General features: G+C 57.3%; 1 pseudogene across 1 annotated transcript; it reads right to left on the reverse strand.

Moving 5' to 3' along the window:
- Positions 1-541: 541 nt before the first annotated feature.
- On the reverse strand, positions 542-16,210 carry LOC144491133 (calmodulin-regulated spectrin-associated protein 1-B pseudogene; annotated as a pseudogene). The gene is made up of 4 exons (XR_013497401.1): positions 16,170-16,210; positions 9,117-9,232; positions 5,284-5,402; positions 542-1,209 (listed from the first exon to the last, which is right to left on the reverse strand). The product of XR_013497401.1 is annotated as a calmodulin-regulated spectrin-associated protein 1-B pseudogene (transcript).
- Between the last annotated feature and the right edge of the window lie 683 nt (positions 16,211-16,893).

Here is a 16,893-nt window from a genome sequence, read left to right on the forward strand (position 1 = left end):
TGACCTTTATACCTCTCCCAGGAGGCGGAGCCAACTGGGGTGTACCATAGGACTATATTAACAGGTAGAACAGCCCAACCCTAACCCCAACAGTAACAGGTAGAACAGCCCAACCCTAACCCCAACAGTAACAGGTAGAACAGCCCAACCCTAACCCCAACAGTAACAGGTAGAACAGCCCAACCCTAACCCCAACAGTAACAGGTAGAACAGCCCAACCCTAACCCCAACAGTAACAGGTAGAACAGCCCAACCCTAACCCCAACAGTAACAGGTAGAACAGCCCAACCCTAACCCCAACAGTAACAGGTAGAACAGCCCAACCCTAACCCCAACAGTAACAGGTAGAACAGCCCAACCCTAACCCCAACAGTAACATATCTACAGACTCACAGTACTGGCCAGACCCTGGCTCAGTACTACCTGGTGGGAACCAACAATGGTTCACCACAAACCTAAACCCCCCCAACCCTAACCCTACCCCCCCCCACCAACCAACCACCCCCCCACCCACCCCCCTCCCGCCCCCCCCAACCCCACCCCCCGCCCCCCCCAACCAAGGGCAGCGGCATTCGGACATCCCAAACCCCACAGCCAGGAGGGAGGTTGGAAACTTCGGAGATGATGCAAGATGCCTTAACCCGGCCTCCTTTCCATCGAGGGAGAAGGGGGGGGGGGGGAGTTAGGAACCACCCTTCAGGAATCTCCGCGGGGATCAGGAATCTCCGCGGGGATCAGGAATCCCCGCGGGGATCAGGAATCCCCATGGCTCCGGGTACACGCCTGTGATAGACGGATGCTAACTCTTAGTGGATTGGGGAGAGTGGGGGGTAGGGCGGGGGGCGCGGGGGGTAGGGCGGGAGATGCGGGGGAAGGGGGGGGAAGTGGATCAGGAACGCACCCCCCCCCCCCTCATCTCCGAGCACAGCTGTACCCCACCTTCCTCCTGCTCTGCCACAGATGCCCGTGGATGGTGAGGGCATCCACACTGGCTGACATGGTCTTTGAGGGGATGGCGTGGAATTGCTTGCGGTGGGAGTTGTATTTGTATAGCGCCTCGATCATCTCCTTGGAGACCGTTCTGGGGCCCATCCCCCACAGGCGATGGAGCCTCTCCACCTCCGGTGTGTAGGAATACAGGGCTCGGAACTGGCACTGCTGATCACGGAATAGGATCACACACTGGTTTTCCCGACACCTCATCAGCTCCTGTAGAAAAGACAAAGATATCTCTCACTCAACCCAAACAGCAATCCGGCTGCATTCATATAGCACCCCTCACTTTTAAACAATTCAGGATGTGGGTGTCGCTGTCCGGGCCCCGTGTTTATTCCCCATCCTGAACGGCCCCTTGAGAAGGTGCTGGGTGAGCTGCCTTCCTGGACCCACTGCAGTCCCTGAGGTGTAGGTACACCCACAGTGCTGTTAGGGAGGGAGCTCCAGGATGTTGACCCAGTGACAGTGAAGGAACAGCCGATATATTTCCAAGTCGGGATGGTGAGTGACTCAGAGGGGAACCTCCAGGTGGGGGTGTTCCCAGGTATCTGCTGCCCTTGTCCTTCTAGATGGGAGTGGGTGTGGGTTTGGAAGGTGCTGCCTAAGGAGCCTTGGTGAGTTGCTGCAGTGCATCTTGTAGATGGTACACACGGCTGTCACTGTGTGTCGGGGGTGGAGGGAGTGAATGTCTGTGGATGGGGGGCCAATCAAGCGGGGCTGCTTTGTCCTGGATGGTGTTGAGCTTCTCGAGTGTTGTTGGAGCTGCAGCATCCAGGGAAGTGGGGAGTGTTCCATCACACTCCTGACTTGTGCCTTGTAGATGGTGGACAGGCTTTGGGGGGAGTCAGGAGGTGAGTTACTCTCCGCAGGATTCCCAGCCTCTGACCCGCTCTGGGAGCCACAGTGTTTATCTGGCTGGGGCCCAGTTGAGTTTCTGGTCAATGGGAACCCCCAGGATGTTGATAATCATTCGACATTTCAAAATGCCTCCTTGTCCAAGCGGGACCCGCCTCCATCTGAACCAGAGTGGGGTTAATATTCTGGCGGGACCTTTCGTCAGTGCTGTTGGGAGGAGTTTAAGCTAATTTAGCAGGGGGAGGGGACACAGACTGTTAGCAGAATAAGGGCATGGAATCAAACAGAAAAACAAACCAGGGAGGGAGGGCGGCTGTGTGAAGATTCCAGGGAGTGAGGCCTGGCTGGATGGCCGCTACTTTAACACCTGGAGAACCGCAGGTAAAACAGATGAGTTGAGAGCGATGATTGACATGTGGAAGTGTGGCATAGTGACCATCACGGAGACACGGTTAAAGCAAGGACACGGTTGGCAACTTAACATTCTGGGATATAGAATCTTCAGGTGAGACAGGGGAGGGGGTTAAAGAGGAGGAGGTATTGCATTATTAGTTACAGAGTCAGTTACTGCAGTGAGGGGACACGATACCTCAGAGGGAGCATCAAATGAAGCTTTGTGGGTAGAGTTTCGGAATAAGAAAGGGGCAGCCACATTGTTAGGTGTTTATTATAAACCCCCGGATAGTCTGCGGGATATTGAGGAGCAAATCTGTGCAGAGTTTATGGAGGTGTAAAAAGAGTAACAATAGGGTTGTTATATTCAGTGATTTCTACTTTCTTTCTGGTTGTATCACAGCCTGGTCTGGGCTCCTGCTCTGCCCAAGACCGCAAGGAACTACAAAAGGTTGTGAATGTAGCCCAATCCATCACGCAAACCAGCCTCCCATCCACTGACTCTGTCTACACTTCCCGCTGCCTCGGCAAAGCAGCCAGCATAATCACGGACCCCACGCACCCCGGACATTCTCTCTTCCACCTTCTTCCGTCGGGAAAAAGATACTAAAGTCTGAGGTCACGTACCAACCAACTCAAGAACAGCTTCTTCCCTGCTGCCATCAGACTTTTGAATGGACCTACCTCGCATTAAGCTGATCTTTCTCTACACCCTAGCTATGACTGTAACATTACATTCTGCACCCTCTCCTTTCCTTCTCTATAAACGGTATGCTTTGTTTGTATAGCGCGCAAGAAACAATACTTTTCACTGTATGTTAATACATGTGACAATAATAAATCAAATTAAATCAAACATTCACTGGGATATACACAGTGTTAAGGGTTTGGATGGAGTGGATTTCTTGAAATGAATGTGTGGAAGGTCCAACAAGGGAGGGAGCTGTGCTGGACCTGATCCAGGGGAATGAAGCTGAACTGGTGGTTGCGGTGATGGTGGGGGAGCATTTTAGTGATAGCGATCACAACACGGTACAATTTAAACTTGTTATGGACACGGGAATAGACAAGCTGTTAAAAAAAGTTTTGGATTGGGGGAGAGCGGAATTTAGGAAAATAAGACAGGATCTGGCCCAAGGGAGACTGGGAACAGCTACTAACGGGAAAATCTAGAGAGGAGCAGTGAGGGGCAATCAAAAAGGAAATGGGGAGGGTGTAAGCCCAGAGTGTTCCCTCGAGGGTGATAGGGAGGATTAACAAGCCCAGAGAACCATGGATGGCCAGAGATATTCAGGATACAATGAGAGGGAAAAGAAAAGCTTTTATAAAGTACACGGGGAGTAAGTCAGTGGAGGCACTAGTGAGGGACAGAAGGAGCAGGGGGGAGCTTCAGAAAGCAAAGGGGGGACATGAGAAAGTTCTGGCTGGTCAAAATAGGGAAAATCCCAAGATATTGAATGTTTTGAGGAGGTGACCAGGTCTGTAGATGAGGGGAGTGCAGTCAATGCGGTTTATATGGATTTCAGCAAAGCCTCTGACGAGGAGATGGGAGACTTGTAAAGAAGGTAAATTCACACAGGATACAGGGTAATTGGATAAAGTGGATTCAAAATTGGCTCAGTTGTCGGAGACAGAGGGTGATGACAGAAGGCTGCTTTAGAGACTGGAAGCCAGTGTCCAGTGGTGTATCACAGGGATCTGTGCTGGGCCCCCGATTGTTCGTCATTTATATAAATAACATTGGTGACTAGATGGAGGAGGTAGGATTAGTAAGTTTGAGGATGACACAAAGGTTGGTCGGGTGATTAACAGTGAGGCGGAGTGTCTTGGGCTACAGGAAGATATCGACGGAATGGTCAGATGGGCAGATAAGTGGCAGATAGAATTTAACCCTGAAAACTGAGAGGTGATGGACTTTGGAAGGAGTAATTTGATGAGAAGTACTCAATGAATGGGAGGACACTGGGATGTTCTGTGGGACGCTGGGACGTTCTGTGGGACACTGGGACGTCCTGTGGGACACTGGGACGTTCTGTGGGACACTGGGACGTTCTGTGGGACGCCGGGACGTTCTGTGGGATGCTGGGACGTTCTGTGGGATGCTGGGACGTTCTGTGGGACGCTGGGACGCTCTGTGGGACACTGGGACGTTCTGTGGGATGCTGGGACGTTCTGTGGGACACTGGGACGTTCTGTGGGACACTGGGACGTTCTGTGGGACACTGGGACGTTCTGTGGGATGCTGGGACATTCTGTGGGACGCTGGGATGTTCTGTGGGATGCTGGGACGTTCTGTGGGACGCTGGGACGTTCTGTGGGATGCTGGGACATTCTGTGGGACGCTGGGACGTTCTGTGGGATGCTGGGTCGTTCTGTGGGATGCTGGGACCTTGGCGAGTTTGTCCATAGATCTCTGAAGGCGGAAGAGCAGGTTAATAGGGTGGTGAGAAAGGTTTATGGAACACTCGCCTTTATCAATCGGGGTCTAGATTCCTAAAGCAGGGAGGTCATGTTGGAGTTGGATAGAACTTTGGTGAGGTCACAGCTGGAGCACTGGGTGCAGTTCCGGTCACCACATTATAGGAAGGATGTGACTGCACTGGAGGGGGTGCAGAGGAGATTCACCAGGATGCTGCCTGGGGTGGAGTGTTTCAGTTATGAAGAGAGGTTGGATAGGCTTGGGTTATTTTCTCTGGAGCAGAGAAGACTGAGGGGGCGACCTGATCGAGGTGAACAAGATTATGAGGGGCACGGACAGGGTGGATACGGAGCAGCTGTTCCCCTTAGTTGAAGGGTCAGTCACGAGGGGAAGGTGAGGGGCAGGAGGTTTAGGGGGATGTGAGGAAACACTTTCTTACCCAGAGGGGGTGAGGGTCTGGAATGCTCTGCCTGGGAGGGTGGTGGGGGTGGGATGCCTCACATCCTTTAAACAGTCCCTGGATGGGCACTTGGCACAGCATCACATTCAGGGCTGTGGTTTGTACTTTGATGGGCTAGGAGGGATACGATGGGTGAACAGGCTCCAATTAGACAACATACCTCAATCACTTGATTCCGCTGAGACTCATTGGCCTTCCCAGCAAGGCAGCAGTAAGTCAGGGCATTGTGGAGAATCAGTCTGTTAGATTTAGCACTGGGTTCTCGGAATAACTTCAGACCTGGGAGGACGGAGAGGGAAAAAACAGCATCAACAACCGGCATCAATGTCTGTGTCCTCCAGATACCATCATCCTCTCCATCCCCTCCCCCCCCACCGATCTCACCCCACCATCTGACCACTCCTCACCTCATACTCAGGGACAGCAAAGCCCATTCGGCCCATCGACCCAATGCTAGCTCTCCGTAGACCGTTCAATCCCATTCGCTCTCCCGCTCTATCGCCCCCTATCTCTGTCAGTTTATTTCCCATCCAATAAGGGGAGCCAAGTGGAAACTCAGCGAATTTGGACAGGCTGAGTGAGTGGGCGAGGATATGGCAAATGGAGTATAACGTTGAGAAATGCGAGGTTATTCACTTTGGAGGAAATAATAACAAATGGGATTACTATCTCAATGGAAACAAATTAAAACATGCTACCGTGCAAAGGGACCTGGGGGTCCTTGTGCATGAGACGCAAAAGCCCAGTCTGCAGGTACAACAGGTGATCAAGAAGGCAAATGGGATGTTGGCCTATATTGCGAGGGGGATAGAATATAAAAGCAGGGATGTCTTGATGCACCTGTACAGGGCATTGGTGAGGCCGCAGCTGGAATACTGTGTGCAGTATTGGTCCCCTTATATGAGGAAGGATATATTGGCATTGGAGGGAGTGCAGAGAAGGTTCACCAGGTTGATACCGGAGATGAGGGGTTTGGATTATGAGGAGAGGCTGAGGAGATTGGGTTTGTACTCGTTGGAGTTTAGAAGGTTGAGGGGGGATCTTATGGAGACTTATAAGATAATGCGGGGGCTGGATAGGGTGGAGGCGGAGAGATTCTTTCCACTTAGTAAGGAAGTTAAAACGAGAGGACACAGCCTCAAAATAAAGGGGGGTCGGTTTAAGACAGAGTTGAGGAGGAACTTCTTCTCCCAGAGGGTGGTGAATCTCTGGAATTCTCTGCCCACTGAGGTGGTGGAGGCTACCTCGCTGAATATGTTTAAAGCGCGGATGGATGGATTCCTGATCGGTAAGGGAATTAAGGGTTATGGGGATCAGGCGGGTAAGTGGTACTGATCCACGTCAGATCAGCCATGATCTTATTGAATGGCGGGGCAGGCTCGAGGGGCTAGATGGCCTACTCCTGCTCCTATTTCTTATGTTCTTATGTTCTTATGAATGTTCTGGGGACCCGGGTTCGAATCCCGCCACGGCAGATGGTGGAATTTGAATTCAATAAAAAGCATCTGGAATTAAGAATCTACTGATGACCATGAAACCATTGTCGGAAAACCCATCTGGTCCCTTTAGGGAAGGGAATCTGCCGTCCTTACCGGTCTGGCCTACATGTGACTCCAGAGCCAAGGCAATGCGATCGATTCTCAACTGCCCTCCAAGGGTAACTAGGGATGGGTAATAAACACTGGCCCAGCCAACGACGCCCATGGCCCACAGATGAATTAACAATATAATATTTTCCTTCTGAAACTGTCTCCAAATCCACCCCCCCCAGAATGGTTGACGAGGGAAGGGCCGTGGATGTCGTCTATATGGACTTTAGTAAAGCGTTTGACAAAGTCCCTCATGGTAGGCTGGTGAAAAAGATTGGATCTCATGGGATAAAGGGGGAGGTGGCGAGATGGGTGGAGAACTGGCTTGGTCACAGAAGACAGAGGGTGGTAGTGGAAGGGTCTTTTTCCGGCTGGAGGCCTGTGACTCGTGGTGTTCCGCAGGGCTCTGTATTGGGACCTCTGCTGTTTGTGATTTATATAAACGATCTGGAAGAAGGTGTAACTGGGGTGATCAGTAAGTTTGCGGACGACACGAAAATGGCTGGACTTGCAGATAGTGAGGAGCATTGTCAGAAGCTACAGAAGGATATAGATAGGCTGGAAATTTGGGCAAAGAAATGGCAGATGGAGTTCAATCCTGATAAATGCGAAGTGATGCATTTTGGTAGAAATAATGTCGGGAGGAGCGATACGATAAATGGCAGAACCATAAAGGGTGTCGATACGCAGAGGGACCTGGGTGTGCAAGTCCACAGATCCTTGAAGGTGACGTCACAGGTGGAGAAGGTGGTGAAGAAGGCATATGGCATGCTTGCCTTTATAGGACGGGGCATAGAGTATAAAAGTTGGGGTCTGATGTTGCAGATGTACAGAACGTTGGTTCGGCCGCATTTGGAATACTGCGTCCAGTTCTGGTCGCCACACTACCAGAAGGACGTGGAGGCTTTGGAGAGAGTACAGAGGAGGTTTACCAGGATGTTACCTGGTATGGAGGGGCTTAGTTATGAGGAGAGATTGGGAAAACTGGGGTTGTTCTCCCTGGAAAGACGGAGGATGAGGGGTGACCTAATAGAGGTGTATAAAATTATGAAAGGCATAGATAGGGTGAACGGTGGGAAGCTTTTCCCCAGGTCGGTGGTGACGTTCACGAGGGGTCAAAGGTTCAAGGTGAAGGGGGGGAGGTGAAGAAGGGAAAGGGTTCATGTTTTTTGTCTCAATGTATTTTGTACCTAAACGGTTGAACTTTGTACCTGGAATGTATCACAAACACAACCCTTCCTTATGGCTAGCCTCCCCTTTGTTTATATTGCTCCTGGTAGTCGTATAAGCCATTTGTTCATGGTTCCCTCGCTTGTTTATATCATTCTGATAAAACAAACAGTTAAATGTAAATGTTAGGGGGTAAGTCTTACGTTTCCCGTAGGCTTGTGTATGATTTAAACAAAGGAAGCAGCGACCAAATGGTAGAGTGCGAGAATGGCCGTTTGAAGGAGGACTCCCACTGGGACAGCTGCAATCGCACAGAGTCACTTCAAAGGAAAAGCCACGGGAAGAGCGGGGGACCAGAGGGGACACCTTGACTACAACTACCAGGAGAATTGTGCTTTATGACCCAAGGATACCAGATAGTCTCTAACCATGATCCAGAGTGTATCAGAAGCTGTTAAAGGGAGTATAATTTATGATCAAGGACTGTTAACTGGACTTTGCTTCATGACTTGTATTGGGAATCCTGATGTATAAAGGTCCATGCTTCTTGTGTTCAGAGAGAACTTTGGCTTCCGCTTTCAAGGGGTCAAGTTCTCCCACAAGCTTGTGAGAATAAAACCTACTCTATTTTGACTCATACCAGCCTCGAGGTATTTTTACCGACTTCAGGAGGTTTAACACGGATATCAGAAGGACATATTTTACACAGAGGGTGGTGGGGGCCTGGAATGCGCTGCCGGGCAAGGTGGTGGAGGCGGACACACCGGGAACGTTTAAGACTTATCTAGATAGCCACATGAACGGAGTGGGAATGGAGGGATACAAAAGAATGGTCTAGTTTGGACCAGGGAGCGGCACGGGCTTGGAGGGCCGAAGGGCCTGCTCCTGTGCTGTATTGTTCTTTGTTCTTTGACTTTTGAATGGACCTACCTTGCATTAAGCTGATCTTTCTCTACACCCTAGCTATGACTGTAACGCTACATTCTGCACTCTCTCCTCTACTTCTCTATGAACAGTATGCTTTGTCTGTATAGCCCGCAAGAAACAATACTGTTCATTGTATGTTAATACGTGACAATAGATCAAAGTTTCCCTCCTGAACCCTCACATCCTGTCGAAAGTGCAGTCAGCAGAACTAAACACAACATTCGAGTTCGGGCGGAACGAGGTTTCTATATAAAGGTCCATCGCTGTCGCTGCTCTGTGTTTGGGGCTGTGAGGGTGGCTGCAGTACCTGTTTGGTCACCAGGAGGCAGTGTTGAGGTAGGGTGTCCATCCCAGTTATTGGCCACTGGATTTTTCCTGTTGGGATTGGGGTGTGTCCCTCCACGAATCTGGGACTGATCCCAACTACAGACAGAGCACAAGGCAACCGGCAGTCAGTAACAAACACACAATCAATGCACTCACATTCCCAACAAACAGCAGCGGTGAGAGAATCCAACCATCGCCCCCCCGAGACGCAACAACGCTCCCATCGCCAATCCCCCAATCACAACATCCTTCGATCAACGCTGACCAGTACTGAGGGAGTGCCGCACTGTCAGAGGGTCAGTGCTGAGGGAGTGCCGCACCGTCAGAGGGTCAGTGCTGAGGGAGTGCCGCACCGTCAGAGGGTCAGTGCTGAGGGAGTGCCGCACTGTCAGAGGGTCAGTGCTGAGGGAGTGCGGCACTGTCAGAGGGTCAGTACTGAGGGAGTGCTGCACTGTCAGAGGGTCAGTGCTGAGGGAGTGCCGCACTGTCAGAGGGTCAGTACTGAGGGAGTGCCGCACTGTCAGAGGGTCAGTACTGAGGGAGTGCCGCACTGTCAGAGGGTCAGTACTGAGGGAGTGCTGCACTGTCAGAGGGTCAGTGCTGAGGGAGTGCCGCACTGTCAGAGGGTCAGTACTGAGGGAGTGCCGCACTGTCAGAGGGTCAGTACTGAGGGAGTGCCGCACTGTCAGAGGGTCAGTGCTGAGGGAGTGCCCCACTGTCAGAGGGTCAGTACTGAGGGAGTGCCGCACTGTCAGAGGGTCAGTACTGAGGGAGTGCCGCACTGTCAGAGGGTCAGTACTGAGGGAGTGCCGCACTGTCAGAGGGTCAGTACTGAGGGAGTGCCGCACTGTCAGAGGGACAGTACTGAGGGAGTGCCGCACTGTCAGAGGGTCAGTGCTGAGGGAGTGCCGCACTGTCAGAGGGTCAGTACTGAGGGAGTGCCGCACTGTCAGAGGGTCAGTACTGAGGGAGTGCCGCACTGTCAGAGGGTCAGTACTGAGGGAGTGCCGCACTGTCAGAGGGTCAGTACTGAGGGAGTGCTGCACTGTCAGAGGGTCAGTACTGAGGGAGTGCCGCACTGTCAGAGGGTCAGTACTGAGGGAGTGCCGCACTGTCAGAGGGTCAGTACTGAGGGAGTGCCGCACTGTCAGAGGGTCAGTACTGAGGGAGTGCCGCACTGTCAGAGGGTCAGTACTGAGGGAGTGCCGCACTGTCAGAGGGTCAGTACTGAGGGAGTGCCGCACTGTCAGAGGGTCAGTACTGAGGGAGTGCCGCACTGTCAGAGGGTCAGTACTGAGGGAGTGCCGCACTGTCAGAGGGTCAGTGCTGAGGGAGTGCCGCACTGTCAGAGGGTCAGTACTGAGGGAGTGCCGCACTGTCAGAGGGTCAGTACTGAGGGAGTGCCGCACTGTCAGAGGGTCAGTGCTGAGGGAGTGCCGCACTGTCAGAGGGTCAATGCTGAGGGAGTGCCGCACTGTCAGTGGGTCAGTGCTGAGGGAGTGCCGCACTGTCAGAGGGTCAGTGCTGAGGGAGTGCCGCACTGTCAGAGGGTCAGTGCTGAGGGAGTGCCGCACTGTCAGAGGGTCAGTGCTGAGGGAGTGCCGCACTGTCAGAGGGTCAGTGCTGAGGGAGTGCCGCACTGTCAGAGGGTCAGTGCTGTTCAGCCGTGTACTCAATAATAGAAGGGGTTTGTGAGTCTGTGCGAAGGCCGAATGGCCTCAGCATTCCCCAGTGTTTTGAAGCCTTGGAGGCCATTCCCCGAGGATTGGGGTGGATGTTTACTCTTCCGAGGAGGTCTCCTGTCCCCTTGTCGTGGCGCAGAGACGGAGACCGCACTGGGATGGACGGAGAGACGGAGACCGCGCTGGGATGGACGGAGAGACGGACACCGCGCTGGGATGGACGGAGAGACGGACACTGCACTGGGATGGGACGGGGAGACGGACACCGCACTGGGATGGACGGTGAGACGGAGACCGCGCTGGGATGGACGGAGAGACGGACACTGCGCTGGGATGGACGGAGAGACGGAGACCGCGCTGGGATGGACGGAGAGACGGAGACCGCGCTGGGATGGACGGAGAGACGGAGACCGCGCTGGGATGGACGGAGAGACGGAGACCGCACTGGGATGGACGGAGAGACGGACACTGCGCTGGGATGGACGGAGAGACGGACACTGCGCTGGGATGGACGGAGAGACGGACACTGCGCTGGGATGAGACGGGGAGACGGACACTGCGCTGGGATGAGACGGGGAGACGGACACCGCACTGGGATGGACGGGGAGACGGACACCGCACTGGGATGGACGGGGAGACGGACACCGCACTGGGATGGACGGAGAGACGGACACCGCACTGGGATGGACGGGGAGACGGACACTGCACTGGGAATAGACGGGGAGACGGACACTGTGCTGGGATGGACGGGGAGACGGACACTGTGCTGGGATGGACGGAGAGACGGACACTGCACTGGGATGGACGGAGAGACGGAGACCGCACTGGGATGGACGGGGAGACGGACACCGCACTGGGAATAGACGGGGAGACGGACACCGCACTGGGATGGACGGGGAGACGGACACCGCACTGGGATGGACGGAGAGACGGACACTGCGCTGGGATGAGACGGGGAGACGGACACCGCACTGGGATGGACGGAGAGACGGACACCGCACTGGGATGGACGGAGAGACGGACACCGCACTGGGATGGACGGAGAGACGGACACCGCGCTGGGAATAGACGGGGAGACGGACACCGCACTGGGATGGACGGAGAGACGGACACCGCACTGGGATGGACGGAGAGACGGACACCGCGCTGGGAATAGACAGAGAGACGGACACTGCACTGGGATGGACGGAGAGACGGAGACCGCACTGGGATGAGACGGGGAGACGGACACCGCGCTGGGATGAGACGGGGAGACGGACACCGCACTGGGATGAGACGGAGAGACGGACACCGCACTGGGATGAGACGGAGAGATGGACACTGCACTGGGATGGACGGAGAGACGGACACTGCGCTGGGATGAGACGGGGAGACGGACACTGCACTGGGATGGACGGAGAGACGGACACCGCGCTGGGATGGACGGAGAGACGGACACCGCACTGGGATGGACGGAGAGACGGACACCGCGCTGGGATGAGACGGGGAGACGGACACCGCACTGGGATGGACGGAGAGACGGACACCGCGCTGGGAATAGACGGAGAGACGGGGAGACGGAGACCGCACTGGGATGGACGGAGAGACGGGGAGACGGAGACCGCACTGGGATGGGACGGAGAGACGGACACTGCGCTGGGATGGACGGGGAGACGGACACCGCACTGGGATGAGACGGAGAGACGGACACTGCACTGGGATGAGACGGAGAGACGGAGACCGCGCTGGGATGAGACGGAGAGACGGACACTGCACTGGGATGGACGGAGAGACGGACACTGCGCTGGGATGAGACGGGGAGACGGACACTGCACTGGGATGGACGGAGAGACGGACACCGCGCTGGGATGGACGGAGAGACGGACACCGCACTGGGATGGACGGAGAGACGGACACCGCGCTGGGATGGACGGAGAGACGGACACCGCGCTGGGATGGACGGAGAGACGGACACCGCGCTGGGATGGACGGAGAGACGGGGAGACGGAGACCGCACTGGGATGAGACGGGGAGACGGACACCGCACTGGGATGGACGGAGAGACGGACACCGCGCTGGGATGGACGGAGAGACGGGGAGACGGAGACCGCACTGGGATGAGACGGGGAGACGGAGACCGCACTGGGATGAGACGGGGAGACGGACACCGCACTGGGATGAGACGGGGAGACGGACACCGCACTGGGATGGACGGAGAGACGGACACCGCACTGGGATGGACGGGGAGACGGACACCGCACTGGGATGGACGGAGAGACGGACACCGCACTGGGATGAGACGGGGAGACGGACACCGCGCTGGGATGAGACGGGGAGACGGACACCGCACTGGGATGGACGGGGAGACGGACACCGCACTGGGATGGACGGAGAGACGGACACTGCGCTGGGAGGGACGGAGAGACGGGGAGACGGAGACCGCACTGGGATGGACGGAGAGACGGGGAGACGGAGACCGCACTGGGATGGGACGGAGAGACGGACACTGCGCTGGGATGAGACGGAGAGACGGACACTGCACTGGGATGGACGGAGAGACGGACACTGCACTGGGATGGACGGAGAGACGGACACTGCACTGGGATGGACGGAGAGACGGACACCGCACTGGGATGGACGGAGAGACGGAGACCGCACTGGGATGGACGGAGAGACGGGGAGACGGAGACCGCACTGGGATGGACGGAGAGACGGAGACCGCACTGGGATGAGACGGGGAGACGGACACCGCACTGGGATGGACGGAGAGACGGAGACCGCACTGGGATGAGACGGAGAGACGGACACCGCACTGGGATGAGACGGAGAGATGGACACTGGACTGGGAGGGACGGAGAGACGGGGAGACGGAGACCGCACTGGGATGGGACGGAGAGACGGACACTGCGCTGGGATGGACGGGGAGACGGAGACCGCGCTGGGATGAGACGGAGAGACGGACACTGCACTGGGATGGACGGAGAGACGGGGAGACGGAGACCGCACTGGGATGAGACGGGGAGACGGACACCGCACTGGGATGGACGGAGAGACGGACACCGCACTGGGATGGACGGGGAGACGGACACCGCACTGGGATGGACGGAGAGACGGACACCGCACTGGGATGGACGGGGAGACGGACACCGCACTGGGATGAGACGGGGAGACGGACACCGCACTGGGATGGACGGAGAGACGGACACCGCACTGGGATGAGACGGGGAGACGGACACCGCACTGGGATGGACGGAGAGACGGAGACCGCACTGGGAATAGACGGAGAGACGGACACTGCGCTGGGATGAGACGGAGAGACGGACACTGCACTGGGAGGGACGGAGAGACGGGGAGACGGAGACCGCACTGGGATGGACGGAGAGACGGGGAGACGGAGACCGCACTGGGATGGGACGGAGAGACGGACACTGCGCTGGGATGAGACGGAGAGACGGACACTGCACTGGGATGGACGGAGAGACGGACACTGCACTGGGATGGACGGAGAGACGGACACTGCACTGGGATGAGACGGAGAGACGGACACTGCACTGGGATGGACGGAGAGACGGACACTGCACTGGGATGGACGGAGAGACGGACACCGCGCTGGGATGAGACGGAGAGACGGACACTGCGCTGGGATGGACGGAGAGACGGACACCGCACTGGGAATAGACGGAGAGACGGAGACCGCACTGGGATGGACGGAGAGACGGAGAGACGGACACCGCACTGGGATGAGACGGAGAGACGGACACTGCGCTGGGATGAGACGGAGAGACGGACACTGCGCTGGGATGAGACGGGGAGACGGACACTGCACTGGGATGGACGGGGAGACGGACACCGCACTGGGATGAGACGGAGAGACGGACACTGCGCTGGGATGGACGGAGAGACGGACACCGCACTGGGATCAGACGGGGAGACGGACACTGCGCTGGGATGGACGGGGAAACGGACACCGCACTGGGATCAGACGGGGAGACGGACACTGCGCTGGGATCAGACGGAGAGACGGACACTGCACTGGGATCAGACGGGGAGACGGACACTGCGCTGGGATGGACGGAGAGACGGACACCGCACTGGGATGGACGGAGAGACGGACACTGCGCTGGGATGAGACGGAGAGACGGACACTGCGCTGGGATGGACGGGGAAACGGACACCGCACTGGGATCAGACGGGGAGACGGACACTGCGCTGGGATGGACGGAGAGACGGACACTGCACTGGGATCAGACGGGGAGACGGACACTGCGCTGGGATGGACGGGGAGACGGACACTGCACTGGGATGGACGGGGAGACGGACACCGCACTGGGATGGACGGGGAGACGGACACTGCGCTGAGATGGACGGGGAGACGGACACCGCACTGGGATGGACGGGGAGACGGAGACCGCACTGGGATGAGACGGAGAGACGGACACTGCACTGGGATGGACGGAGAGACGGACACCGCACTGGGATCAGACGGGGAGACGGACACTGCGCTGAGATGGACGGAGAGACGGAGACCGCGCTGGGATGGGACGGAGAGACGGACACTGCACTGGGATGAGACGGAGAGACGGACACCGCACTGGGATGGACGGAGAGACGGAGACCGCGCTGGGATGGGACGGAGAGACGGACACTGCGCTGGGATGGACGGAGAGACGGACACCGCACTGGGATCAGACGGGGAGACGGACACTGCGCTGAGATGGACGGAGAGACGGAGACCGCGCTGGGATGGGACGGAGAGACGGACACTGCACTGGGATGAGACGGAGAGACGGACACCGCACTGGGATGGACGGAGAGACGGACACTGCGCTGGGATGGGACGGAGAGACGGACACTGCGCTGGGATGGGACGGAGAGACGGACACCGCGCTGGGAATAGACGGAGAGACGGAGACCGCACTGGGATGAGACGGGGAGACGGACACTGCGCTGAGATCAGACGGGGAGACGGGACACTGCACTGGGATGAGACGGGGAGACGGACACTGCGCTGGGATGGACGGAGAGACGGACACCGCACTGGGAATAGACGGAGAGACGGAGACCGCACTGGGATGAGACGGGGAGACGGACACTGCGCTGAGATCAGACGGGGAGACGGACACTGCACTGGGATGAGACGGGGAGACGGACACTGCGCTGAGATGAGACGGGGAGACGGACACTGCACTGGGATGGACGGAGAGACGGACACTGCACTGGGATGAGACGGGGAGACGGACACTGCGCTGAGATCAGACGGGGAGACGGACACTGCACTGGGATGAGACGGGGAGACGGACACGGTGCTGGGATCAGACGGGGAGACGGACACGGTGCTGGGATGAGCCGATGAAGCTGGGGTTGTTACTCACTCGGGGTCACTGCTCCCTCCGCGGGGCTCCCGCTGCTCACTCGCTCCTGGAACAAACATTAAATAATAAACTGGTCACTCACTCCCCAAACTGACCCGGGCGAGGGAGGGGACCCCCCACCCCCACCCCACCCCACCCTCACCCCCACCCACCCACCACCCACCCCCCCCAACCCCCCGCCCCCCACCCCCCCAACCACCCCCCCTCCCCCCAAACCACCCACCCATCCCCCACCCCACCCACCCCCACCCCCCACCCACCCACCTCCCACCCCCCACCCCACCCCCCCAAACCACCCACCCATCCCCCACCCCACCCACCCCCACCCCCCACCCCACCCACCTCCACCCCCCACCCACCCCCCCACCCCTCCAAACCACCAGTCCCATCCCCCACCCCACCCACCTCCACCCCCCACCCACCCCCCCACCCCCCCAAACCACCCACCCATCCCCCACCCCCACCCACCCCCCCACCCCCCCAACCCCCCACCCCCCCCCAACACCCCCACCCCACCCCCCCACCCCCCAAACCACCCACCCATCCCCCACCCCACCCACCCCCACCCCCCCCCCACCCCCAACCCACCCACCCCCACCCACCCCCCCACCGCCAACCCCCCACCCCCACCACCCCCACCCCCCCCACCACCCACCCCCACCCCCCAACCCCCACACCCCACCCCCAACTACCCCCCCAACCCCCCCCCCGCCCCCCACCCCCC

The sequence above is a fragment of the Mustelus asterias genome, unplaced genomic scaffold, assembly GCF_964213995.1.
Source record: "Mustelus asterias unplaced genomic scaffold, sMusAst1.hap1.1 HAP1_SCAFFOLD_4527, whole genome shotgun sequence".
NCBI lineage: Eukaryota > Metazoa > Chordata > Chondrichthyes > Carcharhiniformes > Triakidae > Mustelus > Mustelus asterias.